The 25,412-nt window shown below is 47.7% G+C and overlaps 38 non-coding genes across 38 annotated transcripts; all 38 read left to right on the top strand.

Annotated features, from left to right (window-relative positions):
* Positions 1 to 261: 261 nt before the first annotated feature.
* On the top strand, positions 262 to 380 carry LOC130811904 (5S ribosomal RNA). The gene has a single exon (XR_009041520.1). It is a non-coding gene; the product is annotated as a 5S ribosomal RNA (ribosomal RNA).
* A 549-nt stretch (positions 381 to 929) lies between these two features.
* On the top strand, positions 930 to 1,048 carry LOC130811744 (5S ribosomal RNA). Its single transcript, XR_009041368.1, has one exon. It is a non-coding gene; the product is annotated as a 5S ribosomal RNA (ribosomal RNA).
* A 550-nt stretch (positions 1,049 to 1,598) lies between these two features.
* On the top strand, positions 1,599 to 1,717 carry LOC130811912 (5S ribosomal RNA). The gene has a single exon (XR_009041527.1). It is a non-coding gene; the product is annotated as a 5S ribosomal RNA (ribosomal RNA).
* Positions 1,718 to 2,265: 548 nt separating this feature from the next.
* Positions 2,266 to 2,384, top strand: LOC130811772 (5S ribosomal RNA). Its single transcript, XR_009041395.1, has one exon. It is a non-coding gene; the product is annotated as a 5S ribosomal RNA (ribosomal RNA).
* A 549-nt stretch (positions 2,385 to 2,933) lies between these two features.
* Positions 2,934 to 3,052, top strand: LOC130811746 (5S ribosomal RNA). The gene has a single exon (XR_009041370.1). It is a non-coding gene; the product is annotated as a 5S ribosomal RNA (ribosomal RNA).
* Positions 3,053 to 3,606: 554 nt separating this feature from the next.
* On the top strand, positions 3,607 to 3,725 carry LOC130811903 (5S ribosomal RNA). Its single transcript, XR_009041519.1, has one exon. It is a non-coding gene; the product is annotated as a 5S ribosomal RNA (ribosomal RNA).
* A 549-nt stretch (positions 3,726 to 4,274) lies between these two features.
* LOC130811626 (5S ribosomal RNA) lies at positions 4,275 to 4,393 on the top strand. The gene has a single exon (XR_009041257.1). It is a non-coding gene; the product is annotated as a 5S ribosomal RNA (ribosomal RNA).
* A 550-nt stretch (positions 4,394 to 4,943) lies between these two features.
* LOC130811910 (5S ribosomal RNA) lies at positions 4,944 to 5,062 on the top strand. The gene has a single exon (XR_009041526.1). It is a non-coding gene; the product is annotated as a 5S ribosomal RNA (ribosomal RNA).
* A 548-nt stretch (positions 5,063 to 5,610) lies between these two features.
* Positions 5,611 to 5,729, top strand: LOC130811848 (5S ribosomal RNA). Its single transcript, XR_009041468.1, has one exon. It is a non-coding gene; the product is annotated as a 5S ribosomal RNA (ribosomal RNA).
* A 550-nt stretch (positions 5,730 to 6,279) lies between these two features.
* Positions 6,280 to 6,398, top strand: LOC130811707 (5S ribosomal RNA). Its single transcript, XR_009041336.1, has one exon. It is a non-coding gene; the product is annotated as a 5S ribosomal RNA (ribosomal RNA).
* A 549-nt stretch (positions 6,399 to 6,947) lies between these two features.
* LOC130812418 (5S ribosomal RNA) lies at positions 6,948 to 7,066 on the top strand. The gene has a single exon (XR_009042006.1). It is a non-coding gene; the product is annotated as a 5S ribosomal RNA (ribosomal RNA).
* A 550-nt stretch (positions 7,067 to 7,616) lies between these two features.
* Positions 7,617 to 7,735, top strand: LOC130811776 (5S ribosomal RNA). The gene has a single exon (XR_009041399.1). It is a non-coding gene; the product is annotated as a 5S ribosomal RNA (ribosomal RNA).
* A 550-nt stretch (positions 7,736 to 8,285) lies between these two features.
* LOC130811909 (5S ribosomal RNA) lies at positions 8,286 to 8,404 on the top strand. Its single transcript, XR_009041525.1, has one exon. It is a non-coding gene; the product is annotated as a 5S ribosomal RNA (ribosomal RNA).
* Positions 8,405 to 8,952: 548 nt separating this feature from the next.
* On the top strand, positions 8,953 to 9,071 carry LOC130811847 (5S ribosomal RNA). The gene has a single exon (XR_009041467.1). It is a non-coding gene; the product is annotated as a 5S ribosomal RNA (ribosomal RNA).
* A 550-nt stretch (positions 9,072 to 9,621) lies between these two features.
* LOC130811706 (5S ribosomal RNA) lies at positions 9,622 to 9,740 on the top strand. The gene has a single exon (XR_009041335.1). It is a non-coding gene; the product is annotated as a 5S ribosomal RNA (ribosomal RNA).
* A 549-nt stretch (positions 9,741 to 10,289) lies between these two features.
* On the top strand, positions 10,290 to 10,408 carry LOC130812300 (5S ribosomal RNA). Its single transcript, XR_009041895.1, has one exon. It is a non-coding gene; the product is annotated as a 5S ribosomal RNA (ribosomal RNA).
* A 550-nt stretch (positions 10,409 to 10,958) lies between these two features.
* Positions 10,959 to 11,077, top strand: LOC130811775 (5S ribosomal RNA). Its single transcript, XR_009041398.1, has one exon. It is a non-coding gene; the product is annotated as a 5S ribosomal RNA (ribosomal RNA).
* A 550-nt stretch (positions 11,078 to 11,627) lies between these two features.
* Positions 11,628 to 11,746, top strand: LOC130811745 (5S ribosomal RNA). Its single transcript, XR_009041369.1, has one exon. It is a non-coding gene; the product is annotated as a 5S ribosomal RNA (ribosomal RNA).
* A 553-nt stretch (positions 11,747 to 12,299) lies between these two features.
* Positions 12,300 to 12,418, top strand: LOC130811774 (5S ribosomal RNA). The gene has a single exon (XR_009041397.1). It is a non-coding gene; the product is annotated as a 5S ribosomal RNA (ribosomal RNA).
* Positions 12,419 to 12,968: 550 nt separating this feature from the next.
* LOC130811742 (5S ribosomal RNA) lies at positions 12,969 to 13,087 on the top strand. The gene has a single exon (XR_009041367.1). It is a non-coding gene; the product is annotated as a 5S ribosomal RNA (ribosomal RNA).
* Positions 13,088 to 13,637: 550 nt separating this feature from the next.
* LOC130811882 (5S ribosomal RNA) lies at positions 13,638 to 13,756 on the top strand. The gene has a single exon (XR_009041500.1). It is a non-coding gene; the product is annotated as a 5S ribosomal RNA (ribosomal RNA).
* Positions 13,757 to 14,311: 555 nt separating this feature from the next.
* Positions 14,312 to 14,430, top strand: LOC130811705 (5S ribosomal RNA). Its single transcript, XR_009041334.1, has one exon. It is a non-coding gene; the product is annotated as a 5S ribosomal RNA (ribosomal RNA).
* A 550-nt stretch (positions 14,431 to 14,980) lies between these two features.
* LOC130811741 (5S ribosomal RNA) lies at positions 14,981 to 15,099 on the top strand. The gene has a single exon (XR_009041366.1). It is a non-coding gene; the product is annotated as a 5S ribosomal RNA (ribosomal RNA).
* Positions 15,100 to 15,653: 554 nt separating this feature from the next.
* LOC130811881 (5S ribosomal RNA) lies at positions 15,654 to 15,772 on the top strand. Its single transcript, XR_009041499.1, has one exon. It is a non-coding gene; the product is annotated as a 5S ribosomal RNA (ribosomal RNA).
* A 554-nt stretch (positions 15,773 to 16,326) lies between these two features.
* Positions 16,327 to 16,445, top strand: LOC130811880 (5S ribosomal RNA). The gene has a single exon (XR_009041498.1). It is a non-coding gene; the product is annotated as a 5S ribosomal RNA (ribosomal RNA).
* A 556-nt stretch (positions 16,446 to 17,001) lies between these two features.
* LOC130811878 (5S ribosomal RNA) lies at positions 17,002 to 17,120 on the top strand. The gene has a single exon (XR_009041497.1). It is a non-coding gene; the product is annotated as a 5S ribosomal RNA (ribosomal RNA).
* A 556-nt stretch (positions 17,121 to 17,676) lies between these two features.
* On the top strand, positions 17,677 to 17,795 carry LOC130811876 (5S ribosomal RNA). Its single transcript, XR_009041495.1, has one exon. It is a non-coding gene; the product is annotated as a 5S ribosomal RNA (ribosomal RNA).
* Positions 17,796 to 18,349: 554 nt separating this feature from the next.
* LOC130811875 (5S ribosomal RNA) lies at positions 18,350 to 18,468 on the top strand. Its single transcript, XR_009041494.1, has one exon. It is a non-coding gene; the product is annotated as a 5S ribosomal RNA (ribosomal RNA).
* A 553-nt stretch (positions 18,469 to 19,021) lies between these two features.
* LOC130811874 (5S ribosomal RNA) lies at positions 19,022 to 19,140 on the top strand. The gene has a single exon (XR_009041493.1). It is a non-coding gene; the product is annotated as a 5S ribosomal RNA (ribosomal RNA).
* Positions 19,141 to 19,691: 551 nt separating this feature from the next.
* Positions 19,692 to 19,810, top strand: LOC130811873 (5S ribosomal RNA). Its single transcript, XR_009041492.1, has one exon. It is a non-coding gene; the product is annotated as a 5S ribosomal RNA (ribosomal RNA).
* Positions 19,811 to 20,361: 551 nt separating this feature from the next.
* Positions 20,362 to 20,480, top strand: LOC130811840 (5S ribosomal RNA). Its single transcript, XR_009041460.1, has one exon. It is a non-coding gene; the product is annotated as a 5S ribosomal RNA (ribosomal RNA).
* Positions 20,481 to 21,032: 552 nt separating this feature from the next.
* On the top strand, positions 21,033 to 21,151 carry LOC130811839 (5S ribosomal RNA). Its single transcript, XR_009041459.1, has one exon. It is a non-coding gene; the product is annotated as a 5S ribosomal RNA (ribosomal RNA).
* A 551-nt stretch (positions 21,152 to 21,702) lies between these two features.
* On the top strand, positions 21,703 to 21,821 carry LOC130811838 (5S ribosomal RNA). Its single transcript, XR_009041458.1, has one exon. It is a non-coding gene; the product is annotated as a 5S ribosomal RNA (ribosomal RNA).
* A 551-nt stretch (positions 21,822 to 22,372) lies between these two features.
* LOC130811836 (5S ribosomal RNA) lies at positions 22,373 to 22,491 on the top strand. Its single transcript, XR_009041457.1, has one exon. It is a non-coding gene; the product is annotated as a 5S ribosomal RNA (ribosomal RNA).
* A 552-nt stretch (positions 22,492 to 23,043) lies between these two features.
* Positions 23,044 to 23,162, top strand: LOC130811835 (5S ribosomal RNA). Its single transcript, XR_009041456.1, has one exon. It is a non-coding gene; the product is annotated as a 5S ribosomal RNA (ribosomal RNA).
* A 551-nt stretch (positions 23,163 to 23,713) lies between these two features.
* LOC130811834 (5S ribosomal RNA) lies at positions 23,714 to 23,832 on the top strand. Its single transcript, XR_009041455.1, has one exon. It is a non-coding gene; the product is annotated as a 5S ribosomal RNA (ribosomal RNA).
* Positions 23,833 to 24,384: 552 nt separating this feature from the next.
* LOC130811833 (5S ribosomal RNA) lies at positions 24,385 to 24,503 on the top strand. The gene has a single exon (XR_009041454.1). It is a non-coding gene; the product is annotated as a 5S ribosomal RNA (ribosomal RNA).
* A 552-nt stretch (positions 24,504 to 25,055) lies between these two features.
* Positions 25,056 to 25,174, top strand: LOC130811832 (5S ribosomal RNA). The gene has a single exon (XR_009041453.1). It is a non-coding gene; the product is annotated as a 5S ribosomal RNA (ribosomal RNA).
* The last annotated feature ends 238 nt before the right edge of the window (positions 25,175 to 25,412 follow it).

Raw genomic sequence — 25,412 nt, 5'->3', positions numbered from 1 at the left:
CGTGGATGGCCTATTGATTTCCAAGTGTTGCGCGGATTTCTTAAATACTTCGTCGTTTTTTTGTTGCGAGTTCACCTGGCTTTTACAGCCGGCGGACTCTTTTGTGAATCGGACAATATCGATAGGGTGAAAAAACAGTATTTGGGAAGAAGAAGGCTCGAAATAAGGGGTCTCGATTGCGAATTTACGAGCTTCGGAATGCTCTGGTTTTTACTTTTGGGCGGCAACGCGCATGTAATCAAATTGTTACGGTGAATGAACGGGTGCGATCATACCAGCACTAATGCACCGGATCCCATCAGAACTCCGCAGTTAAGCGATGTTGGGCGAGAGTAGTACTAGGATGGGTGACCTCCTGGGAAGTCCTCGTGTTGCACCCCTTTTTCCGTTCTTTTTTTTTTTTAATTTTTTTTTTGTTTCCGCTACACTTGAGCAAGAGCCATTTCAGTGATTATGGTAATATAATCCTCGGAAGTAATTTTATTTATAAAATTATAACTCGCAACCGGGTCCCGACCTCGAATTCACGAGCACTCGAAAGTTAGGACCCGTTGAGGCGGGTCGATGCGCATGCGAACGAACTGTTCGAAAGAGGCGTGCATCGGTGCGTTCGTGTAAGCGGAAATTGCACCGGATCCCGTCGGAACTCCCCGCGGAAGCGTGCCCGGCGTGGATGGCCTATTGATTTCCGAGTGTGGCGCGGATTTCTTAAATACTTCGTCGTTTTTTTGTTGCGAGTTCACCTGGCTTTTACAGCCGGCGGACTCTTTTGTGAATCGGACAATATCGATAGGGTGAAAAAACAGTATTTGGGAAGAAGAAGGCTCGAAATAAGGGGTCTCGGTTGCGAATTTACGAGCTTCGGAATGCTCTGGTTTTTACTTTTGGGCGGCAACGCGCATGTAATCAAATTGTTACGGTGAATGAACGGGTGCGATCATACCAGCACTAATGCACCGGATCCCATCAGAACTCCGCAGTTAAGCGTGCTTGGGCGAGAGTAGTACTAGGATGGGTGACCTCCTGGGAAGTCCTCGTGTTGCACCCCTTTTTTCCGTTCTTTTTTTTTTTTAATTTTTTTTTTGTTTCCGCTACACTTGAGCAAGAGCCATTTCAGTGATTATGGTAATATAATCCTCGGAAGTAATTTTATTTATAAAATTATAACTCGCAACCGGGTCCCGACCTCGAATTCACGGGCACTCGAAAGTTAGGACCCATTGAGGCGGGTCGATGCGCATGCGAACGAACTGTTCGAAAGAGGCGTGCATCGGTGCGTTCGTGTAAGCGGAAATTGCACCGGATCCCGTCGGAACTCCCCGCGGAAGCGTGCCCGGCGTGGATGGCCTATTGATTTCCAAGTGTTGCGCGGATTTCTTAAATACTTCGTCGTTTTTTTGTTGCGAGTTCACCTGGCTTTTACAGCCGGCGGACTCTTTTGTGAATCGGACAATACCGGGAGGGTGAAAAACAGTATTTGGGAAGAAGAAGGCTCGAAATAAGGGGTCTCGATTGCGAATTTACGAGCTTCGGAATGCTCTGGTTTTTTACTTTTGGGCGGCAACGCGCATGTAATCAAATTGTTACGGTGAATGAACGGGTGCGATCATACCAGCACTAATGCACCGGATCCCATCAGAACTCCGCAGTTAAGCGATGTTGGGCGAGAGTAGCACTAGGATGGGTGACCTCCTGGGAAGTCCTCGTGTTGCACCCCTTTTTCCGTTCTTTTTTTTTTTAATTTTTTTTTTGTTTCCGCTACACTTGAGCAAGAGCCATTTCAGTGATTATGGTAATATAATCCTTGGAAGTAATTTTATTTATAAAATTATAACTCGCAACCGGGTCCCGACCTCGAATTCACGAGCACTCGAAAGTTAGGACCCGTTGAGGCGGGTCGATGCGCATGCGAACGAACTGTTCGAAAGAGGCGTGCATCGGTGCGTTCGTGTAAGCGGAAATTGCACCGGATCCCGTCGGAACTCCCCGCGGAAGCGTGCCCGGCGTGGATGGCCTATTGATTTCCAAGTGTGGCGCGGATTTCTTAAATATTTCGTCGTTTTTTTGTTGCGAGTTCACCTGGCTTTTACAGCCGGCGGACTCTTTTGTGAATCGGACAATACCGATAGGGTGAAAAACAGTATTTGGGAAGAAGAAGGCTCGAAATAAGGGGTCTCGATTGCGAATTTACGAGCTTCGGAATGCTCTGGTTTTTTACTTTTGGGCGGCAACGCGCATGTAATCAAATTGTTACGGTGAATGAACGGGTGCGATCATACCAGCACTAATGCACCGGATCCCATCAGAACTCTGCAGTTAAGCGTGCTTGGGCGAGAGTAGTACTAGGATGGGTGACCTCCTGGGAAGTCCTCGTGTTGCACCCCTTTTTCCGTTCTTTTTTTTTTTTAATTTTTTTTTTGTTTCCGCTACACTTGAGCAAGAGCCATTTCAGTGATTATGGTAATATAATCCTCGGAAGTAATTTTATTTATAAAATTATAACTCGCAACCGGGTCCCGACCTCGAATTCACGGGCACTCGAAAGGTAGGACCCGTTGAGGCGGGTCGATGCGCATGCGAACGAACTGTTCGAAAGAGGCGTGCATCGGTGCGTTTGTGTAAGCGGAAATTGCACCGGATCCCGTCGGAACTCCCCGCGGAAGCGTGCCCGGCGTGGATGGCCTATTGATTTCCAAGTGTTGCGCGGATTTCTTAAATACTTCGTCGTTTTTTTGTTGCGAGTTCACCTGGCTTTTACAGCCGGCGGACTCTTTTGTGAATCGGACAATACCGGGAGGATGAAAAACAGTATTTGGGAAGAAGAAGGCTCGAAATAAGGGGTCTCGGTTGCGAATTTACGAGCTTCGGAATGCTCTGGTTTTTTACTTTTGGGCGGCAACGCGCATGTAATCAAATTGTTACGGTGAATGAACGGGTGCGATCATACCAGCACTAATGCACCGGATCCCATCAGAACTCCGCAGTTAAACGTGCTTGGGCGAGAGTAGTACTAGGATGGGTGACCACCTGGGAAGTCCTCGTGTTGCACCCCTTTTTCCGTTCTTTTTTTTTTTTAATTTTTTTTTTTTTTTGTTTCCGCTACACTTGAGCAAGAGCCATTTCAGTGATTATGGTAATATAATCCTCGGAAGTAATTTTATTTATAAAATTATAACTCGCAACCGGGTCCCGACCTCGAATTCACGGGCACTCGAAAGGTAGGACCCGTTGAGGCGGGTCGATGCGCATGCGAACGAACTGTTCGAAAGAGGCGTGCATCGGTGCGTTCGTGTAAGCGGAAATTGCACCGGATCCCGTCGGAACTCCCCGCGGAAGCGTGCCCGGCGTGGATGGCCTATTGATTTCCAAGTGTTGCGCGGATTTCTTAAATACTTCGTCGTTTTTTTGTTGCGAGTTCACCTGGCTTTTACAGCCGGCGGACTCTTTTGTGAATCGGACAATATCGATAGGGTGAAAAAACAGTATTTGGGAAGAAGAAGGCTCGAAATAAGGGGTCTCGATTGCGAATTTACGAGCTTCGGAATGCTCTGGTTTTTACTTTTGGGCGGCAACGCGCATGTAATCAAATTGTTACGGTGAATGAACGGGTGCGATCATACCAGCACTAATGCACCGGATCCCATCAGAACTCCGCAGTTAAGCGATGTTGGGCGAGAGTAGTACTAGGATGGGTGACCTCCTGGGAAGTCCTCGTGTTGCACCCCTTTTTCCGTTCTTTTTTTTTTTTAATTTTTTTTTTGTTTCCGCTACACTTGAGCAAGAGCCATTTCAGTGATTATGGTAATATAATCCTCGGAAGTAATTTTATTTATAAAATTATAACTCGCAACCGGGTCCCGACCTCGAATTCACGAGCACTCGAAAGTTAGGACCCGTTGAGGCGGGTCGATGCGCATGCGAACGAACTGTTCGAAAGAGGCGTGCATCGGTGCGTTCGTGTAAGCGGAAATTGCACCGGATCCCGTCGGAACTCCCCGCGGAAGCGTGCCCGGCGTGGATGGCCTATTGATTTCCGAGTGTGGCGCGGATTTCTTAAATACTTCGTCGTTTTTTTGTTGCGAGTTCACCTGGCTTTTACAGCCGGCGGACTCTTTTGTGAATCGGACAATATCGATAGGGTGAAAAAACAGTATTTGGGAAGAAGAAGGCTCGAAATAAGGGGTCTCGGTTGCGAATTTACGAGCTTCGGAATGCTCTGGTTTTTACTTTTGGGCGGCAACGCGCATGTAATCAAATTGTTACGGTGAATGAACGGGTGCGATCATACCAGCACTAATGCACCGGATCCCATCAGAACTCCGCAGTTAAGCGTGCTTGGGCGAGAGTAGTACTAGGATGGGTGACCTCCTGGGAAGTCCTCGTGTTGCACCCCTTTTTTCCGTTCTTTTTTTTTTTTAATTTTTTTTTTGTTTCCGCTACACTTGAGCAAGAGCCATTTCAGTGATTATGGTAATATAATCCTCGGAAGTAATTTTATTTATAAAATTATAACTCGCAACCGGGTCCCGACCTCGAATTCACGGGCACTCGAAAGTTAGGACCCATTGAGGCGGGTCGATGCGCATGCGAACGAACTGTTCGAAAGAGGCGTGCATCGGTGCGTTCGTGTAAGCGGAAATTGCACCGGATCCCGTCGGAACTCCCCGCGGAAGCGTGCCCGGCGTGGATGGCCTATTGATTTCCAAGTGTTGCGCGGATTTCTTAAATACTTCGTCGTTTTTTTGTTGCGAGTTCACCTGGCTTTTACAGCCGGCGGACTCTTTTGTGAATCGGACAATACCGGGAGGGTGAAAAACAGTATTTGGGAAGAAGAAGGCTCGAAATAAGGGGTCTCGATTGCGAATTTACGAGCTTCGGAATGCTCTGGTTTTTTACTTTTGGGCGGCAACGCGCATGTAATCAAATTGTTACGGTGAATGAACGGGTGCGATCATACCAGCACTAATGCACCGGATCCCATCAGAACTCCGCAGTTAAGCGATGTTGGGCGAGAGTAGCACTAGGATGGGTGACCTCCTGGGAAGTCCTCGTGTTGCACCCCTTTTTCCGTTCTTTTTTTTTTTAATTTTTTTTTTGTTTCCGCTACACTTGAGCAAGAGCCATTTCAGTGATTATGGTAATATAATCCTTGGAAGTAATTTTATTTATAAAATTATAACTCGCAACCGGGTCCCGACCTCGAATTCACGAGCACTCGAAAGTTAGGACCCGTTGAGGCGGGTCGATGCGCATGCGAACGAACTGTTCGAAAGAGGCGTGCATCGGTGCGTTCGTGTAAGCGGAAATTGCACCGGATCCCGTCGGAACTCCCCGCGGAAGCGTGCCCGGCGTGGATGGCCTATTGATTTCCAAGTGTGGCGCGGATTTCTTAAATATTTCGTCGTTTTTTTGTTGCGAGTTCACCTGGCTTTTACAGCCGGCGGACTCTTTTGTGAATCGGACAATACCGATAGGGTGAAAAACAGTATTTGGGAAGAAGAAGGCTCGAAATAAGGGGTCTCGATTGCGAATTTACGAGCTTCGGAATGCTCTGGTTTTTTACTTTTGGGCGGCAACGCGCATGTAATCAAATTGTTACGGTGAATGAACGGGTGCGATCATACCAGCACTAATGCACCGGATCCCATCAGAACTCTGCAGTTAAGCGTGCTTGGGCGAGAGTAGTACTAGGATGGGTGACCTCCTGGGAAGTCCTCGTGTTGCACGCCTTTTTCCGTTCTTTTTTTTTTTTAATTTTTTTTTTTGTTTCCGCTACACTTGAGCAAGAGCCATTTCAGTGATTATGGTAATATAATCCTTGGAAGTAATTTTATTTATAAAATTATAACTCGCAACCGGGTCCCGACCTCGAATTCACGGGCACTCGAAAGTTAGGACCCATTGAGGCGGGTCGATGCGCATGCGAACGAATTGTTCGAAAGAGGCGTGCATCGGTGCGTTCGTGTAAGCGGAAATTGCACCAGATCCCGTCGGAACTCCCCGCGGAAGCGTGCCCGGCGTGGATGGCCTATTGATTTCCAAGTGTGGCGCGGATTTCTTAAATATTTCGTCGTTTTTTTGTTCCGAGTTCACCTGGCTTTTACAGCCGGCGGACTCTTTTGTGAATCGGACAATACCGATAGGGTGAAAAACAGTATTTGGGAAGAAGAAGGCTCGAAATAAGGGGTCTCGATTGCGAATTTACGAGCTTCGGAATGCTCTGGTTTTTTACTTTTGGGCGGCAACGCGCATGTAATCAAATTGTTACGGTGAATGAACGGGTGCGATCATACCAGCACTAATGCACCGGATCCCATCAGAACTCCGCAGTTAAGCGTGCTTGGGCGAGAGTAGTACTAGGATGGGTGACCACCTGGGAAGTCCTCGTGTTGCACCCCTTTTTCCGTTCTTTTTTTTTTTTTAATTTTTTTTTTGTTTCCGCTACACTTGAGCAAGAGCCATTTCATTGATTATGCTAATATAATCCTTGGAAGTAATTTTATTTATAAAATTATAACTCGCAACCGGGTCCCGACCTCAAATTCACGGGCACTCGAAAGGTAGGACCCGTTGAGGCGGGTCGATGCGCATGCGAACGAACTGTTCGAAAGAGGCGTGCATCGGTGCGTTCGTGTAAGCGGAAATTGCACCGGATCCCGTCGGAACTCCCCGCGGAAGCGTGCCCGGCGTGGATGGCCTATGGATTTCCAAGTGTGGCGCGGATTTCTTAAATACTTCGTCGTTTTTTTGTTGCGAGTTCACCTGGCTTTTACAGCCGGCGGACTCTTTTGTGAATCGGACAATATCGATAGGGTGAAAAACAGTATTTGGGAAGAAGAAGGCTCGAAATAAGGGGTCTCGGTTGCGAATTTACGAGCTTCGGAATGCTCTGGTTTTTACTTTTGGGCGGCAACGCGCATGTAATCAAATTGTTACGGTGAATGAACGGGTGCGATCATACCAGCACTAATGCACCGGATCCCATCAGAACTCCGCAGTTAAGCGTGCTTGGGCGAGAGTAGTACTAGGATGGGTGACCTCCTGGGAAGTCCTCGTGTTGCACCCCTTTTTCCGTTCTTTTTTTTTTTTAAATTTTTTTTTAGTTTCCGCTACACTTGAGCAAGAGCCATTTCAGTGATTATGGTAATATAATCCTCGGAAGTAATTTTATTTATAAAATTATAACTCGCAACCGGGTCCCGACCTCGAATTCACGGGCACTCGAAAGGTAGGACCCGTTGAGGCGGGTCGATGCGCATGCGAACGAACTGTTCGAAAGAGGCGTGCATCGGTGCGTTCGTGTAAGCGGAAATTGCACCGGATCCCGTCGGAACTCCCCGCGGAAGCGTGCCCGGCGTGGATGGCCTCATGATTTCCAAGTGTTGCGCGGATTTCTTAAATACTTCGTAGTTTTTTTGTTGCGAGTTCACCTGGCTTTTACAGCCGGCGGACTCTTTTGTGAATCGGACAATACCGATAGGGTGAAAAACAGTATTTGGGAAGAAGAAGGCTCGAAATAAGGGGTCTCGATTGCGAATTTACGAGCTTCGGAATGCTCTGGTTTTTTACTTTTGGGCGGCAACGCGCATGTAATCAAATTGTTACGGTGAATGAACAGGTGCGATCATACCAGCACTAATGCACCGGATCCCATCAGAACTCCGCAGTTAAGCGTGCTTGGGCGAGAGTAGTACTAGGATGGGTGACCACCTGGGAAGTCCTCGTGTTGCACCCCTTTTTCCGTTCTTTTTTTTTTTTTAATTTTTTTTTTGTTTCCGCTACACTTGAGCAAGAGCCATTTCAGTGATTATGGTAATATAATCCTCGGAAGTAATTTTATTTATAAAATTATAACTCGCAACCGGGTCCCGACCTCGAATTCACGGGCACTCGAAAGGTAGGACCCGTTGAGGCGGGTCGATGCGCATGCGAACGAACTGTTCGAAAGAGGCGTGCATCGGTGCGTTCGTGTAAGCGGAAATTGCACCGGATCCCGTCGGAACTCCCCGCGGAAGCGTGCCCGGCGTGGATGGCCTCATGATTTCCAAGTGTTGCGCGGATTTCTTAAATACTTCGTCGTTTTTTTGTTGCGAGTTCACCTGGCTTTTACAGCCGGCGAACTCTTTTGTGAATCGGACAATACCGGGAGGGTGAAAAACAGTATTTGGGAAGAAGAAGGCTCGAAATAAGGGGTCTCGATTGCGAATTTACGAGCTTCGGAATGCTCTGGTTTTTTACTTTTGGGCGGCAACGCGCATGTAATCAAATTGTTACGGTGAATGAACGGGTGCGATCATACCAGCACTAATGCACCGGATCCCATCAGAACTCCGCAGTTAAGCGATGTTGGGCGAGAGTAGCACTAGGATGGGTGACCTCCTGGGAAGTCCTCGTGTTGCACCCCTTTTTCCGTTCTTTTTTTTTTTAATTTTTTTTTTGTTTCCGCTACACTTGAGCAAGAGCCATTTCAGTGATTATGGTAATATAATCCTTGGAAGTAATTTTATTTATAAAATTATAACTCGCAACCGGGTCCCGACCTCGAATTCACGAGCACTCGAAAGTTAGGACCCGTTGAGGCGGGTCGATGCGCATGCGAACGAACTGTTCGAAAGAGGCGTGCATCGGTGCGTTCGTGTAAGCGGAAATTGCACCGGATCCCGTCGGAACTCCCCGCGGAAGCGTGCCCGGCGTGGATGGCCTATTGATTTCCAAGTGTGGCGCGGATTTCTTAAATATTTCGTCGTTTTTTTGTTGCGAGTTCACCTGGCTTTTACAGCCGGCGGACTCTTTTGTGAATCGGACAATACCGATAGGGTGAAAAACAGTATTTGGGAAGAAGAAGGCTCGAAATAAGGGGTCTCGATTGCGAATTTACGAGCTTCGGAATGCTCTGGTTTTTTACTTTTGGGCGGCAACGCGCATGTAATCAAATTGTTACGGTGAATGAACGGGTGCGATCATACCAGCACTAATGCACCGGATCCCATCAGAACTCTGCAGTTAAGCGTGCTTGGGCGAGAGTAGTACTAGGATGGGTGACCTCCTGGGAAGTCCTCGTGTTGCACGCCTTTTTCCGTTCTTTTTTTTTTTTAATTTTTTTTTTTGTTTCCGCTACACTTGAGCAAGAGCCATTTCAGTGATTATGGTAATATAATCCTTGGAAGTAATTTTATTTATAAAATTATAACTCGCAACCGGGTCCCGACCTCGAATTCACGGGCACTCGAAAGTTAGGACCCATTGAGGCGGGTCGATGCGCATGCGAACGAATTGTTCGAAAGAGGCGTGCATCGGTGCGTTCGTGTAAGCGGAAATTGCACCAGATCCCGTCGGAACTCCCCGCGGAAGCGTGCCCGGCGTGGATGGCCTATTGATTTCCAAGTGTGGCGCGGATTTCTTAAATATTTCGTCGTTTTTTTGTTCCGAGTTCACCTGGCTTTTACAGCCGGCGGACTCTTTTGTGAATCGGACAATACCGATAGGGTGAAAAACAGTATTTGGGAAGAAGAAGGCTCGAAATAAGGGGTCTCGGTTGCGAATTTACGAGCTTCGGAATGCTCTGGTTTTTTACTTTTGGGCGGCAACGCGCATGTAATCAAATTGTTACGGTGAATGAACGGGTGCGATCATACCAGCACTAATGCACCGGATCCCATCAGAACTCCGCAGTTAAGCGTGCTTGGGCGAGAGTAGTACTAGGATGGGTGACCACCTGGGAAGTCCTCGTGTTGCACCCCTTTTTCCGTTCTTTTTTTTTTTTTAATTTTTTTTTTGTTTCCGCTACACTTGAGCAAGAGCCATTTCAGTGATTATGGTAATATAATCCTTGGAAGTAATTTTATTTATAAAATTATAACTCGCAACCGGGTCCCGACCTCAAATTCACGGGCACTCGAAAGGTAGGACCCGTTGAGGCGGGTCGATGCGCATGCGAACGAACTGTTCGAAAGAGGCGTGCATCGGTGCGTTCGTGTAAGCGGAAATTGCACCGGATCCCGTCGGAACTCCCCGCGGAAGCGTGCCCGGCGTGGATGGCCTATTGATTTCCAAGTGTGGCGCGGATTTCTTAAATACTTCGTCGTTTTTTTGTTGCGAGTTCACCTGGCTTTTACAGCCGGCGGACTCTTTTGTGAATCGGACAATATCGATAGGGTGAAAAACAGTATTTGGGAAGAAGAAGGCTCGAAATAAGGGGTCTCGGTTGCGAATTTACGAGCTTCGGAATGCTCTGGTTTTTACTTTTGGGCGGCAACGCGCATGTAATCAAATTGTTACGGTGAATGAACGGGTGCGATCATACCAGCACTAATGCACCGGATCCCATCAGAACTCCGCAGTTAAGCGTGCTTGGGCGAGAGTAGTACTAGGATGGGTGACCTCCTGGGAAGTCCTCGTGTTGCACCCCTTTTTCCGTTCTTTTTTTTTTTAAAATTTTTTTTTAGTTTCCGCTACACTTGAGCAAGAGCCATTTCAGTGATTATGGTAATATAATCCTCGGAAGTAATTTTATTTATAAAATTATAACTCGCAACCGGGTCCCGACCTCGAATTCACGGGCACTCGAAAGGTAGGACCCGTTGAGGCGGGTCGATGCGCATGCGAACGAACTGTTCGAAAGAGGCGTGCATCGGTGCGTTCGTGTAAGCGGAAATTGCACCGGATCCCGTCGGAACTCCCCGCGGAAGCGTGCCCGGCGTGGATGGCCTCATGATTTCCAAGTGTTGCGCGGATTTCTTAAATACTTCGTAGTTTTTTTGTTGCGAGTTCACCTGGCTTTTACAGCCGGCGGACTCTTTTGTGAATCGGACAATACCGATAGGGTGAAAAACAGTATTTGGGAAGAAGAAGGCTCGAAATAAGGGGTCTCGATTGCGAATTTACGAGCTTCGGAATGCTCTGGTTTTTTACTTTTGGGCGGCAACGCGCATGTAATCAAATTGTTACGGTGAATGAACAGGTGCGATCATACCAGCACTAATGCACCGGATCCCATCAGAACTCCGCAGTTAAGCGTGCTTGGGCGAGAGTAGTACTAGGATGGGTGACCACCTGGGAAGTCCTCGTGTTGCACCCCTTTTTCCGTTCTTTTTTTTTTTTTAATTTTTTTTTTGTTTCCGCTACACTTGAGCAAGAGCCATTTCAGTGATTATGGTAATATAATCCTCGGAAGTAATTTTATTTATAAAATTATAACTCGCAACCGGGTCCCGACCTCGAATTCACGGGCACTCGAAAGGTAGGACCCGTTGAGGCGGGTCGATGCGCATGCGAACGAACTGTTCGAAAGAGGCGTGCATCGGTGCGTTCGTGTAAGCGGAAATTGCACCGGATCCCGTCGGAACTCCCCGCGGAAGCGTGCCCGGCGTGGATGGCCTCATGATTTCCAAGTGTTGCGCGGATTTCTTAAATACTTCGTCGTTTTTTTGTTGCGAGTTCACCTGGCTTTTACAGCCGGCGAACTCTTTTGTGAATCGGACAATACCGGGAGGGTGAAAAACAGTATTTGGGAAGAAGAAGGCTCGAAATAAGGGGTCTCGATTGCGAATTTACGAGCTTCGGAATGCTCTGGTTTTTTACTTTTGGGCGGCAACGCGCATGTAATCAAATTGTTACGGTGAATGAACGGGTGCGATCATACCAGCACTAATGCACCGGATCCCATCAGAACTCCGCAGTTAAACGTGCTTGGGCGAGAGTAGTACTAGGATGGGTGACCACCTGGGAAGTCCTCGTGTTGCACCCCTTTTTCCGTTCTTTTTTTTTTATTATTTTTTTTTTTTTTGTTTCCGCTACACATGAGCAAGAGCCATTTCAGTGATTATGGTAATATAATCCTCGGAAGTAATTTTCTTTATAAAATTATAACTCGCAACCGGGTCCCGACCTCGAATTCACGGGCACTCGAAAGGTAGGACCCGTTGAGGCGGGTCGATGCGCATGCGAACGAACTGTTCGAAAGAGGCGTGCATCGGTGCGTTCGTGTAAGCGGAAATTGCACCGGATCCCGTCGGAACTCCCCGCGGAAGCGTGCCCGGCGTGGATGGCCTCATGATTTCCAAGTGTTGCGCGGATTTCTTAAATACTTCGTAGTTTTTTTGTTGCGAGTTCACCTGGCTTTTACAGCCGGCGGACTCTTTTGTGAATCGGACAATACCGATAGGGTGAAAAACAGTATTTGGGAAGAAGAAGGCTCGAAATAAGGGGTCTCGATTGCGAATTTACGAGCTTCGGAATGCTCTGGTTTTTTACTTTTGGGCGGTAACGCGCATGTAATCAAATTGTTACGGTGAATGAACAGGTGCGATCATACCAGCACTAATGCACCGGATCCCATCAGAACTCCGCAGTTAAGCGTGCTTGGGCGAGAGTAGTACTAGGATGGGTGACCACCTGGGAAGTCCTCGTGTTGCACCCCTTTTTCCGTTCTTTTTTTTTTTTTAATTTTTTTTTTGTTTCCGCTACACTTGAGCAAGAGCCATTTCAGTGATTATGGTAATATAATCCTCGGAAGTAATTTTATTTATAAAATTATAACTCGCAACCGGGTCCCGACCTCGAATTCACGGGCACTCGAAAGGTAGGACCCGTTGAGGCGGGTCGATGCGCATGCGAACGAACTGTTCGAAAGAGGCGTGCATCGGTGCGTTCGTGTAAGCGGAAATTGCACCGGATCCCGTCGGAACTCCCCGCGGAAGCGTGCCCGGCGTGGATGGCCTCATGATTTCCAAGTGTTGCGCGGATTTCTTAAATACTTCGTCGTTTTTTTGTTGCGAGTTCACCTGGCTTTTACAGCCGGCGAACTCTTTTGTGAATCGGACAATACCGGGAGGGTGAAAAACAGTATTTGGGAAGAAGAAGGCTCGAAATAAGGGGTCTCGATTGCGAATTTACGAGCTTCGGAATGCTCTGGTTTTTTACTTTTGGGCGGCAACGCGCATGTAATCAAATTGTTACGGTGAATGAACGGGTGCGATCATACCAGCACTAATGCACCGGATCCCATCAGAACTCCGCAGTTAAACGTGCTTGGGCGAGAGTAGTACTAGGATGGGTGACCACCTGGGAAGTCCTCGTGTTGCACCCCTTTTTCCGTTCTTTTTTTTTTATTATTTTTTTTTTTGTTTCCGCTGCACTTGAGCAAGAGCCATTTCAGTGATTATGGTAATATAATCCTCGGAAGTAATTTTATTTATAAAATTATAACTCGCAACCGGGTCCCGACCTCGAATTCACGGGCACTCGAAAGGTAGGACCCGTTGAGGCGGGTCGATGCGCATGCGAACGAACTGTTCGAAAGAGGTGTGCATCGGTGCGTTCGTGTAAGCGGAAATTGCACCGGATCCCGTCGGAACTCCCCGCGGAAGCGTGCCCGGCGTGGATGGCCTCTTGATTTCCAAGTGTTGCGAGGATTTCTTAAATACTTCGTCGTTTTTTTGTTGCGAGTTCACCTGGCTTTTACAGCCGGCGGACTCTTTTGTGAATCGGACAATACCGATAGGGTGAAAAACAGTATTTGGGAAGAAGAAGGCTCGAAATAAGGGGTCTCGGTTGCGAATTTACGAGCTTCGGAATGCTCTGGTTTTTTACTTTTGGGCGGCAACGCGCATGTAATCAAATTGTTACGGTGAATGAACGGGTGCGATCATACCAGCACTAATGCACCGGATCCCATCATAACCCCGCAGTTAAGCGTGCTTGGGCGAGAGTAGTACTAGGATGGGTGACCACCTGGGAAGTCCTCGTGTTGCACCCCTTTTTCCGTTCTTTTTTTTTTTATTATTATTTTTTTTTTTTGTTTCCGCTACACTTGAGCAAGAGCCATTTCAGTGATTATGGTAATATAATCCTCGGAAGTAATTTTATTTATAAAATTATAACTCGCAACCGGGTCCCGACCTCGAATTCACGGGCACTCGAAAGGTAGGACCCGTTGAGGCGGGTCGATGCGCATGCGAACGAACTGTTCGAAAGAGGCGTGCATCGGTGCGTTCGTGTAAGCGGAAATTGCACCGGATCCCGTCGGAACTCCCCGCGGAAGCGTGCCCGGCGTGGATGGCCTATTGATTTCCAAGTGTGGCGCGGATTTCTTAAATATTTCGTCGTTTTTTTGTTCCGAGTTCACCTGGCTTTTACAGCCGGCGGACTCTTTTGTGAATCGGACAATACCGATAGGGTGAAAAACAGTATTTGGGAAGAAGAAGGCTCGAAATAAGGGGTCTCGATTGCGAATTTACGAGCTTCGGAATGCTCTGGTTTTTTACTTTTGGGCGGCAACGCGCATGTAATCAAATTGTTACGGTGAATGAACGGGTGCGATCATACCAGCACTAATGCACCGGATCCCATCAGAACTCCGCAGTTAAGCGTGCTTGGGCGAGAGTAGTACTAGGATGGGTGACCACCTGGGAAGTCCTCGTGTTGCACCCCTTTTTCCGTTCTTTTTTTTTTTTTAATTTTTTTTTTGTTTCCGCTACACTTGAGCAAGAGCCATTTCAGTGATTATGGTAATATAATCCTTGGAAGTAATTTTATTTATAAAATTATAACTCGCAACCGGGTCCCGACCTCGAATTCACGGGCACTCGAAAGGTAGGACCCGTTGAGGCGGGTCGATGCGCATGCGAACGAACTGTTCGAAAGAGGTGTGCATCGGTGCGTTCGTGTAAGCGGAAATTGCACCGGATCCCGTCGGAACTCCCCGCGGAAGCGTGCCCGGCGTGGAAGGCCTCATGATTTCCAAGTGTTGCGCGGATTTCTTAAATACTTCGTCGTTTTTTTGTTGCGAGTTCACCTGGCTTTTACAGCCGGCGAACTCTTTTGTGAATCGGACAATACCGGGAGGGTGAAAAACAGTATTTGGGAAGAAGAAGGCTCGAAATAAGGGGTCTCGGTTGCGAATTTACGAGCTTCGGAATGCTCTGGTTTTTTACTTTTGGGCGGCAACGCGCATGTAATCAAATTGTTACGGTGAATGAACGGGTGCGATCATACCAGCACTAATGCACCGGATCCCATCAGAACTCCGCAGTTAAACGTGCTTGGGCGAGAGTAGTACTAGGATGGGTGACCACCTGGGAAGTCCTCGTGTTGCACCCCTTTTTCCGTTCTTTTTTTTTTATTATTTTTTTTCTTTTTTGTTTCCGCTACACTTGAGCAAGAGCCATTTCAGTGATTATGGTAATATAATCCTCGGAAGTAATTTTATTTATAAAATTATAACTCGCAACCGGGTCCCGACCTCGAATTCACGGGCACTCGAAAGGTAGGACCCGTTGAGGCGGGTCGATGCGCATGCGAACGAACTGTTCGAAAGAGGCGTGCATCGGTGCGTTCGTGTAAGCGGAAATTGCACCGGATCCCGTCGGAACTCCCCGCGGAAGCGTGCCCGGCGTGGATGGCCTCTTGATTTCCAAGTGTTGCGCGGATTTCTTAAATACTTCGTCGTTTTTTTGTTGCGAGTTCACCTGGCTTTTACAGCCGGCGGACTCTTTTGTGAATCGGACAATACCGATAGGGTGAAAAACAGTATTTGGGAAGAAGAAGGCTCGAAATAAGGGGTCTCGGTTGCGAATTTACGAGCTTCGGAATGCTCTGGTTTTTTACTTTTGGGCGGCAACGCGCATGTAATCAAATTGTTACGGTGAATGAACGGGTGCGATCATACCAGCACTAATGCACCGGATCCCATCATAACCCCGCAGTTAAGCGTGCTTGGGCGAGAGTAGTACTAGGATGGGTGACCACCTGGGAAGTCCTCGTGTTGCACCCCTTTTTCCGTTCTTTTTTTTTTATTATTATTTTTTTTTTTTGTTTCCGCTACACTTGAGCAAGAGCCATTTCAGTGATTATGGTAATATAATCCTCGGAAGTAATTTTATTTATAAAATTATAACTCGCAACCGGGTCCCGACCTCGAATTCACGGGCACTCGAAAGGTAGGACCCGTTGAGGCGGGTCGATGCGCATGCGAACGAACTGTTCGAAAGAGGCGTGCATCGGTGCGTTCGTGTAAGCGGAAATTGCACCGGATCCCGTCGGAACTCCCCGCGGAAGCGTGCCCGGCGTGGATGGCCTCTTGATTTCCAAGTGTTGCGCGGATTTCTTAAATACTTCGTCGTTTTTTTGTTGCGAGTTCACCTGGCTTTTACAGCCGGCGGACTCTTTTGTGAATCGGACAATACCGATAGGGTGAAAAACAGTATTTGGGAAGAAGAAGGCTCGAAATAAGGGGTCTCGGTTGCGAATTTACGAGCTTCGGAATGCTCTGGTTTTTTACTTTTGGGCGGCAACGCGCATGTAATCAAATTGTTACGGTGAATGAACGGGTGCGATCATACCAGCACTAATGCACCGGATCCCATCATAACCCCGCAGTTAAGCGTGCTTGGGCGAGAGTAGTACTAGGATGGGTGACCACCTGGGAAGTCCTCGTGTTGCACCCCTTTTTCCGTTCTTTTTTTTTATTATTATTTTTTTTCTTTTTTGTTTCCGCTACACTTGAGCAAGAGCCATTTCAGTGATTATGGTAATATAATCCTCGGAAGTAATTTTATTTATAAAATTATAACTCGCAACCGGGTCCCGACCTCGAATTCACGGGCACTCGAAAGGTAGGACCCGTTGAGGCGGGTCGATGCGCATGCGAACGAACTGTTCGAAAGAGGCGTGCATCGGTGCGTTCGTGTAAGCGGAAATTGCACCGGATCCCGTCGGAACTCCCCGCGGAAGCGTGCCCGGCGTGGATGGCCTCTTGATTTCCAAGTGTTGCGCGGATTTCTTAAATACTTCGTCGTTTTTTTGTTGCGAGTTCACCTGGCTTTTACAGCCGGCGGACTCTTTTGTGAATCGGACAATACCGATAGGGTGAAAAACAGTATTTGGGAAGAAGAAGGCTCGAAATAAGGGGTCTCGGTTGCGAATTTACGAGCTTCGGAATGCTCTGGTTTTTTACTTTTGGGCGGCAACGCGCATGTAATCAAATTGTTACGGTGAATGAACGGGTGCGATCATACCAGCACTAATGCACCGGATCCCATCATAACCCCGCAGTTAAGCGTGCTTGGGCGAGAGTAGTACTAGGATGGGTGACCACCTGGGAAGTCCTCGTGTTGCACCCCTTTTTCCGTTCTTTTTTTTTATTATTATTTTTTTTCTTTTTTGTTTCCGCTACACTTGAGCAAGAGCCATTTCAGTGATTATGGTAATATAATCCTCGGAAGTAATTTTATTTATAAAATTATAACTCGCAACCGGGTCCCGACCTCGAATTCACGGGCACTCGAAAGGTAGGACCCGTTGAGGCGGGTCGATGCGCATGCGAACGAACTGTTCGAAAGAGGCGTGCATCGGTGCGTTCGTGTAAGCGGAAATTGCACCGGATCCCGTCGGAACTCCCCGCGGAAGCGTGCCCGGCGTGGATGGCCTCTTGATTTCCAAGTGTTGCGCGGATTTCTTAAATACTTCGTCGTTTTTTTGTTGCGAGTTCACCTGGCTTTTACAGCCGGCGGACTCTTTTGTGAATCGGACAATACCGATAGGGTGAAAAACAGTATTTGGGAAGAAGAAGGCTCGAAATAAGGGGTCTCGGTTGCGAATTTACGAGCTTCGGAATGCTCTGGTTTTTTACTTTTGGGCGGCAACGCGCATGTAATCAAATTGTTACGGTGAATGAACGGGTGCGATCATACCAGCACTAATGCACCGGATCCCATCATAACCCCGCAGTTAAGCGTGCTTGGGCGAGAGTAGTACTAGGATGGGTGACCACCTGGGAAGTCCTCGTGTTGCACCCCTTTTTCCTTTCTTTTTTTTTATTATTATTTTTTTTTTTTTGTTTCCGCTACACTTGAGCAAGAGCCATTTCAGTGATTATGGTAATATAATCCTCGGAAGTAATTTTATTTATAAAATTATAACTCGCAACCGGGTCCCGACCTCGAATTCACGGGCACTCGAAAGGTAGGACCCGTTGAGGCGGGTCGATGCGCATGCGAACGAACTGTTCGAAAGAGGCGTGCATCGGTGCGTTCGTGTAAGCGGAAATTGCACCGGATCCCGTCGGAACTCCCCGCGGAAGCGTGCCCGGCGTGGATGGCCTCTTGATTTCCAAGTGTTGCGCGGATTTCTTAAATACTTCGTCGTTTTTTTGTTGCGAGTTCACCTGGCTTTTACAGCCGGCGGACTCTTTTGTGAATCGGACAATACCGATAGGGTGAAAAACAGTATTTGGGAAGAAGAAGGCTCGAAATAAGGGGTCTCGGTTGCGAATTTACGAGCTTCGGAATGCTCTGGTTTTTTACTTTTGGGCGGCAACGCGCATGTAATCAAATTGTTACGGTGAATGAACGGGTGCGATCATACCAGCACTAATGCACCGGATCCCATCATAACCCCGCAGTTAAGCGTGCTTGGGCGAGAGTAGTACTAGGATGGGTGACCACCTGGGAAGTCCTCGTGTTGCACCCCTTTTTCCGTTCTTTTTTTTTTATTATTATTTTTTTTTTTTGTTTCCGCTACACTTGAGCAAGAGCCATTTCAGTGATTATGGTAATATAATCCTCGGAAGTAATTTTATTTATAAAATTATAACTCGCAACCGGGTCCCGACCTCGAATTCACGGGCACTCGAAAGGTAGGACCCGTTGAGGCGGGTCGATGCGCATGCGAACGAACTGTTCGAAAGAGGCGTGCATCGGTGCGTTCGTGTAAGCGGAAATTGCACCGGATCCCGTCGGAACTCCCCGCGGAAGCGTGCCCGGCGTGGATGGCCTCTTGATTTCCAAGTGTTGCGCGGATTTCTTAAATACTTCGTCGTTTTTTTGTTGCGAGTTCACCTGGCTTTTACAGCCGACGGACTCTTTTGTGAATCGGACAATACCGATAGGGTGAAAAACAGTATTTGGGAAGAAGAAGGCTCGAAATAAGGGGTCTCGATTGCGAATTTACGAGCTTCGGAATGCTCTGGTTTTTACTTTTGGGCGGCAACGCGCATGTAATCAAATTGTTACGGTGAATGAACGGGTGCGATCATACCAGCACTAATGCACCGGATCCCATCATAACCCCGCAGTTAAGCGTGCTTGGGCGAGAGTAGTACTAGGATGGGTGACCACCTGGGAAGTCCTCGTGTTGCACCCCTTTTTCCGTTCTTTTTTTTTATTATTATTTTTTTTTTTGTTTCCGCTACACTTGAGCAAGAGCCATTTCAGTGATTATGGTAATATAATCCTCGGAAGTAATTTTATTTATAAAATTATAACTCGCAACCGGGTCCCGACCTCGAATTCACGGGCACTCAAAAGGTAGGACCCGTTGAGGCGGGTCGATGCGCATGCGAACGAACTGTTCGAAAGAGGCGTGCATCGGTGCGTTCGTGTAAGCGGAAATTGCACCGGATCCCGTCGGAACTCCCCGCGGAAGCGTGCCCGGCGTGGATGGCCTATTGATTTCCAAGTGTTGCGCGGATTTCTTAAATACTTCGTCGTTTTTTTGTTGCGAGTTCACCTGGCTTTTACAGCCGGCGGACTCTTTTGTGAATCGGACAATACCGATAGGGTGAAAAACAGTATTTGGGAAGAAGAAGGCTCGAAATAAGGGGTCTCGATTGCGAATTTACGAGCTTCGGAATGCTCTGGTTTTTACTTTTGGGCGGCAACGCGCATGTAATCAAATTGTTACGGTGAATGAACGGGTGCGATCATACCAGCACTAATGCACCGGATCCCATCATAACCCCGCAGTTAAGCGTGCTTGGGCGAGAGTAGTACTAGGATGGGTGACCACCTGGGAAGTCCTCGTGTTGCACCCCTTTTTCCGTTCTTTTTTTTTTTATTATTTTTTTTTTTTGTTTCCGCTACACTTGAGCAAGAGCCATTTCAGTGATTATGGTAATATAATCCTCGGAAGTAATTTTATTTATAAAATTATAACTCGCAACCGGGTCCCGACCTCGAATTCACGGGCACTCGAAAGGTAGGACCCGTTGAGGCGGGTCGATGCGCATGCGAACGAACTGTTCGAAAGAGGCGTGCATCGGTGCGTTCGTGTAAGCGGAAATTGCACCGGATCCCGTCGGAACTCCCCGCGGAAGCGTGCCCGGCGTGGATGGCCTATTGATTTCCAAGTGTTGCGCGGATTTCTTAAATACTTCGTCGTTTTTTTGTTGCGAGTTCACCTGGCTTTTACAGCCGGCGGACTCTTTTGTGAATCGGACAATACCGATAGGGTGAAAAACAGTATTTGGGAAGAAGAAGGCTCGAAATAAGGGGTCTCGATTGCGAATTTACGAGCTTCGGAATGCTCTGGTTTTTACTTTTGGGCGGCAACGCGCATGTAATCAAATTGTTACGGTGAATGAACGGGTGCGATCATACCAGCACTAATGCACCGGATCCCATCAGAACCCCGCAGTTAAGCGTGCTTGGGCGAGAGTAGTACTAGGATGGGTGACCACCTGGGAAGTCCTCGTGTTGCACCCCTTTTTCCGTTCTTTTTTTTTTATTATTTTTTTTTTTTTGTTTCCGCTACACTTGAGCAAGAGCCATTTCAGTGATTATGGTAATATAATCCTCGGAAGTAATTTTATTTATAAAATTATAACTCGCAACCGGGTCCCGACCTCGAATTCACGGGCACTCGAAAGGTAGGACCCGTTGAGGCGGGTCGATGCGCATGCGAACGAACTGTTCGAAAGAGGCGTGCATCGGTGCGTTCGTGTAAGCGGAAATTGCACCGGATCCCGTCGGAACTCCCCGCGGAAGCGTGCCCGGCGTGGATGGCCTCTTGATTTCCAAGTGTTGCGCGGATTTCTTAAATACTTCGTCGTTTTTTTGTTGCGAGTTCACCTGGCTTTTACAGCCGGCGGACTCTTTTGTGAATCGGACAATACCGATAGGGTGAAAAACAGTATTTGGGAAGAAGAAGGCTCGAAATAAGGGGTCTCGGTTGCGAATTTACGAGCTTCGGAATGCTCTGGTTTTTTACTTTTGGGCGGCAACGCGCATGTAATCAAATTGTTACGGTGAATGAACGGGTGCGATCATACCAGCACTAATGCACCGGATCCCATCAGAACCCCGCAGTTAAGCGTGCTTGGGCGAGAGTAGTACTAGGATGGGTGACCACCTGGGAAGTCCTCGTGTTGCACCCCTTTTTCCGTTCTTTTTTTTTTTTATTATTTTTTTTTTTGTTTCCGCTACACTTGAGCAAGAGCCATTTCAGTGATTATGGTAATATAATCCTCGGAAGTAATTTTATTTATAAAATTATAACTCGCAACCGGGTCCCGACCTCGAATTCACGGGCACTCGAAAGGTAGGACCCGTTGAGGCGGGTCGATGCGCATGCGAACGAACTGTTCGAAAGAGGCGTGCATCGGTGCGTTCGTGTAAGCGGAAATTGCACCGGATCCCGTCGGAACTCCCCGCGGAAGCGTGCCCGGCGTGGATGGCCTATTGATTTCCAAGTGTGGCGCGGATTTCTTAAATACTTCGTCGTTTTTTTGTTGCGAGTTCACCTGGCTTTTACAGCCGGCGGACTCTTTTGTGAATCGGACAATACCGATAGGGTGAAAAACAGTATTTGGGAAGAAGAAGGCTCGAAATAAGGGGTCTCGATTGCGAATTTACGAGCTTCGGAATGCTCTGGTTTTTACTTTTGGGCGGCAACGCGCATGTAATCAAATTGTTACGGTGAATGAACGGGTGCGATCATACCAGCACTAATGCACCGGATCCCATCAGAACCCCGCAGTTAAGCGTGCTTGGGCGAGAGTAGTACTAGGATGGGTGACCACCTGGGAAGTCCTCGTGTTGCACCCCTTTTTCCGTTCTTTTTTTTTTTATTATTTTTTTTTTTTGTTTCCGCTACACTTGAGCAAGAGCCATTTCAGTGATTATGGTAATATAATCCTCGGAAGTAATTTTATTTATAAAATTATAACTCGCAACCGGGTCCCGACCTCGAATTCACGGGCACTCGAAAGGTAGGACCCGTTGAGGCGGGTCGATGCGCATGCGAACGAACTGTTCGAAAGAGGCGTGCATCGGTGCGTTCGTGTAAGCGGAAATTGCACCGGATCCCGTCGGAACTCCCCGCGGAAGCGTGCCCGGCGTGGATGGCCTATTGATTTCCAAGTGTTGCGCGGATTTCTTAAATACTTCGTCGTTTTTTTGTTGCGAGTTCACCTGGCTTTTACAGCCGGCGGACTCTTTTGTGAATCGGACAATACCGATAGGGTGAAAAACAGTATTTGGGAAGAAGAAGGCTCGAAATAAGGGGTCTCGATTGCGAATTTACGAGCTTCGGAATGCTCTGGTTTTTACTTTTGGGCGGCAACGCGCATGTAATCAAATTGTTACGGTGAATGAACGGGTGCGATCATACCAGCACTAATGCACCGGATCCCATCAGAACCCCGCAGTTAAGCGTGCTTGGGCGAGAGTAGTACTAGGATGGGTGACCACCTGGGAAGTCCTCGTGTTGCACCCCTTTTTCCGTTCTTTTTTTTTTATTATTTTTTTTTTTTTGTTTCCGCTACACTTGAGCAAGAGCCATTTCAGTGATTATGGTAATATAATCCTCGGAAGTAATTTTATTTATAAAATTATAACTCGCAACCGGGTCCCGACCTCGAATTCACGGGCACTCGAAAGGTAGGACCCGTTGAGGCGGGTCGATGCGCATGCGAACGAACTGTTCGAAAGAGGCGTGCATCGGTGCGTTCGTGTAAGCGGAAATTGCACCGGATCCCGTCGGAACTCCCCGCGGAAGCGTGCCCGGCGTGGATGGCCTCTTGATTTCCAAGTGTTGCGCGGATTTCTTAAATACTTCGTCGTTTTTTTGTTGCGAGTTCACCTGGCTTTTACAGCCGGCGGACTCTTTTGTGAATCGGACAATACCGATAGGGTGAAAAACAGTATTTGGGAAGAAGAAGGCTCGAAATAAGGGGTCTCGGTTGCGAATTTACGAGCTTCGGAATGCTCTGGTTTTTTACTTTTGGGCGGCAACGCGCATGTAATCAAATTGTTACGGTGAATGAACGGGTGCGATCATACCAGCACTAATGCACCGGATCCCATCAGAACCCCGCAGTTAAGCGTGCTTGGGCGAGAGTAGTACTAGGATGGGTGACCACCTGGGAAGTCCTCGTGTTGCACCCCTTTTTCCGTTCTTTTTTTTTTTTATTATTTTTTTTTTTGTTTCCGCTACACTTGAGCAAGAGCCATTTCAGTGATTATGGTAATATAATCCTCGGAAGTAATTTTATTTATAAAATTATAACTTGCAACCGGGTCCCGACCTCGAATTCACGGGCACTCGAAAGGTAGGACCCGTTGAGGCGGGTCGATGCGCATGCGAACGAACTGTTCGAAAGAGGCGTGCATCGGTGCGTTCGTGTAAGCGGAAATTGCACCGGATCCCGTCGGAACTCCCCGCGGAAGCGTGCCCGGCGTGGATGGCCTATTGATTTCCAAGTGTGGCGCGGATTTCTTAAATACTTCGTCGTTTTTTTGTTGCGAGTTCACCTGGCTTTTACAGCCGGCGGACTCTTTTGTGAATCGGACAATACCGATAGGGTGAAAAACAGTATTTGGGAAGAAGAAGGCTCGAAATAAGGGGTCTCGATTGCGAATTTACGAGCTTCGGAATGCTCTGGTTTTTACTTTTGGGCGGCAACGCGCATGTAATCAAATTGTTACGGTGAATGAACGGGTGCGATCATACCAGCACTAATGCACCGGATCCCATCAGAACCCCGCAGTTAAGCGTGCTTGGGCGAGAGTAGTACTAGGATGGGTGACCACCTGGGAAGTCCTCGTGTTGCACCCCTTTTTCCGTTCTTTTTTTTTTATTATTTTTTTTTTTTTGTTTCCGCTACACTTGAGCAAGAGCCATTTCAGTGATTATGGTAATATAATCCTCGGAAGTAATTTTATTTATAAAATTATAACTCGCAACCGGGTCCCGACCTCGAATTCACGGGCACTCGAAAGGTAGGACCCGTTGAGGCGGGTCGATGCGCATGCGAACGAACTGTTCGAAAGAGGCGTGCATCGGTGCGTTCGTGTAAGCGGAAATTGCACCGGATCCCGTCGGAACTCCCCGCGGAAGCGTGCCCGGCGTGGATGGCCTCTTGATTTCCAAGTGTTGCGCGGATTTCTTAAATACTTCGTCGTTTTTTTGTTGCGAGTTCACCTGGCTTTTACAGCCGGCGGACTCTTTTGTGAATCGGACAATACCGATAGGGTGAAAAACAGTATTTGGGAAGAAGAAGGCTCGAAATAAGGGGTCTCGGTTGCGAATTTACGAGCTTCGGAATGCTCTGGTTTTTTACTTTTGGGCGGCAACGCGCATGTAATCAAATTGTTACGGTGAATGAACGGGTGCGATCATACCAGCACTAATGCACCGGATCCCATCAGAACCCCGCAGTTAAGCGTGCTTGGGCGAGAGTAGTACTAGGATGGGTGACCACCTGGGAAGTCCTCGTGTTGCACCCCTTTTTCCGTTCTTTTTTTTTTTTATTATTTTTTTTTTTTGTTTCCGCTACACTTGAGCAAGAGCCATTTCAGTGATTATGGTAATATAATCCTCGGAAGTAATTTTATTTATAAAATTATAACTTGCAACCGGGTCCCGACCTCGAATTCACGGGCACTCGAAAGGTAGGACCCGTTGAGGCGGGTCGATGCGCATGCGAACGAACTGTTCGAAAGAGGCGTGCATCGGTGCGTTCGTGTAAGCGGAAATTGCACCGGATCCCGTCGGAACTCCCCGCGGAAGCGTGCCCGGCGTGGATGGCCTATTGATTTCCAAGTGTGGCGCGGATTTCTTAAATACTTCGTCGTTTTTTTGTTGCGAGTTCACCTGGCTTTTACAGCCGGCGGACTCTTTTTGGAATCGGACAATACCGATAGGGTGAAAAACAGTATTTGGGAAGAAGAAGGCTCGAAATAAGGGGTCTCGATTGCGAATTTACGAGCTTCGGAATGCTCTGGTTTTTACTTTTGGGCGGCAACGCGCATGTAATCAAATTGTTACGGTGAATGAACGGGTGCGATCATACCAGCACTAATGCACCGGATCCCATCAGAACCCCGCAGTTAAGCGTGCTTGGGCGAGAGTAGTACTAGGATGGGTGACCACCTGGGAAGTCCTCGTGTTGCACCCCTTTTTCCGTTCTTTTTTTTTTTATTATTTTTTTTTTTTTGTTTCCGCTACACTTGAGCAAGAGCCATTTCAGTGATTATGGTAATATAATCCTCGGAAGTAATTTTATTTATAAAATTATAACTCGCAACCGGGTCCCGACCTCGAATTCACGGGCACTCGAAAGGTAGGACCCGTTGAGGCGGGTCGATGCGCATGCGAACGAACTGTTCGAAAGAGGCGTGCATCGGTGCGTTCGT

This window comes from Amaranthus tricolor, chromosome 4 (genome assembly GCF_026212465.1).
Source record: "Amaranthus tricolor cultivar Red isolate AtriRed21 chromosome 4, ASM2621246v1, whole genome shotgun sequence".
NCBI classification, from domain to species: domain Eukaryota; kingdom Viridiplantae; phylum Streptophyta; class Magnoliopsida; order Caryophyllales; family Amaranthaceae; genus Amaranthus; species Amaranthus tricolor.
The sequence above is the reverse complement of the archived record's forward strand: the minus strand, read 5'-3'. Positions and strand labels throughout refer to the sequence as shown.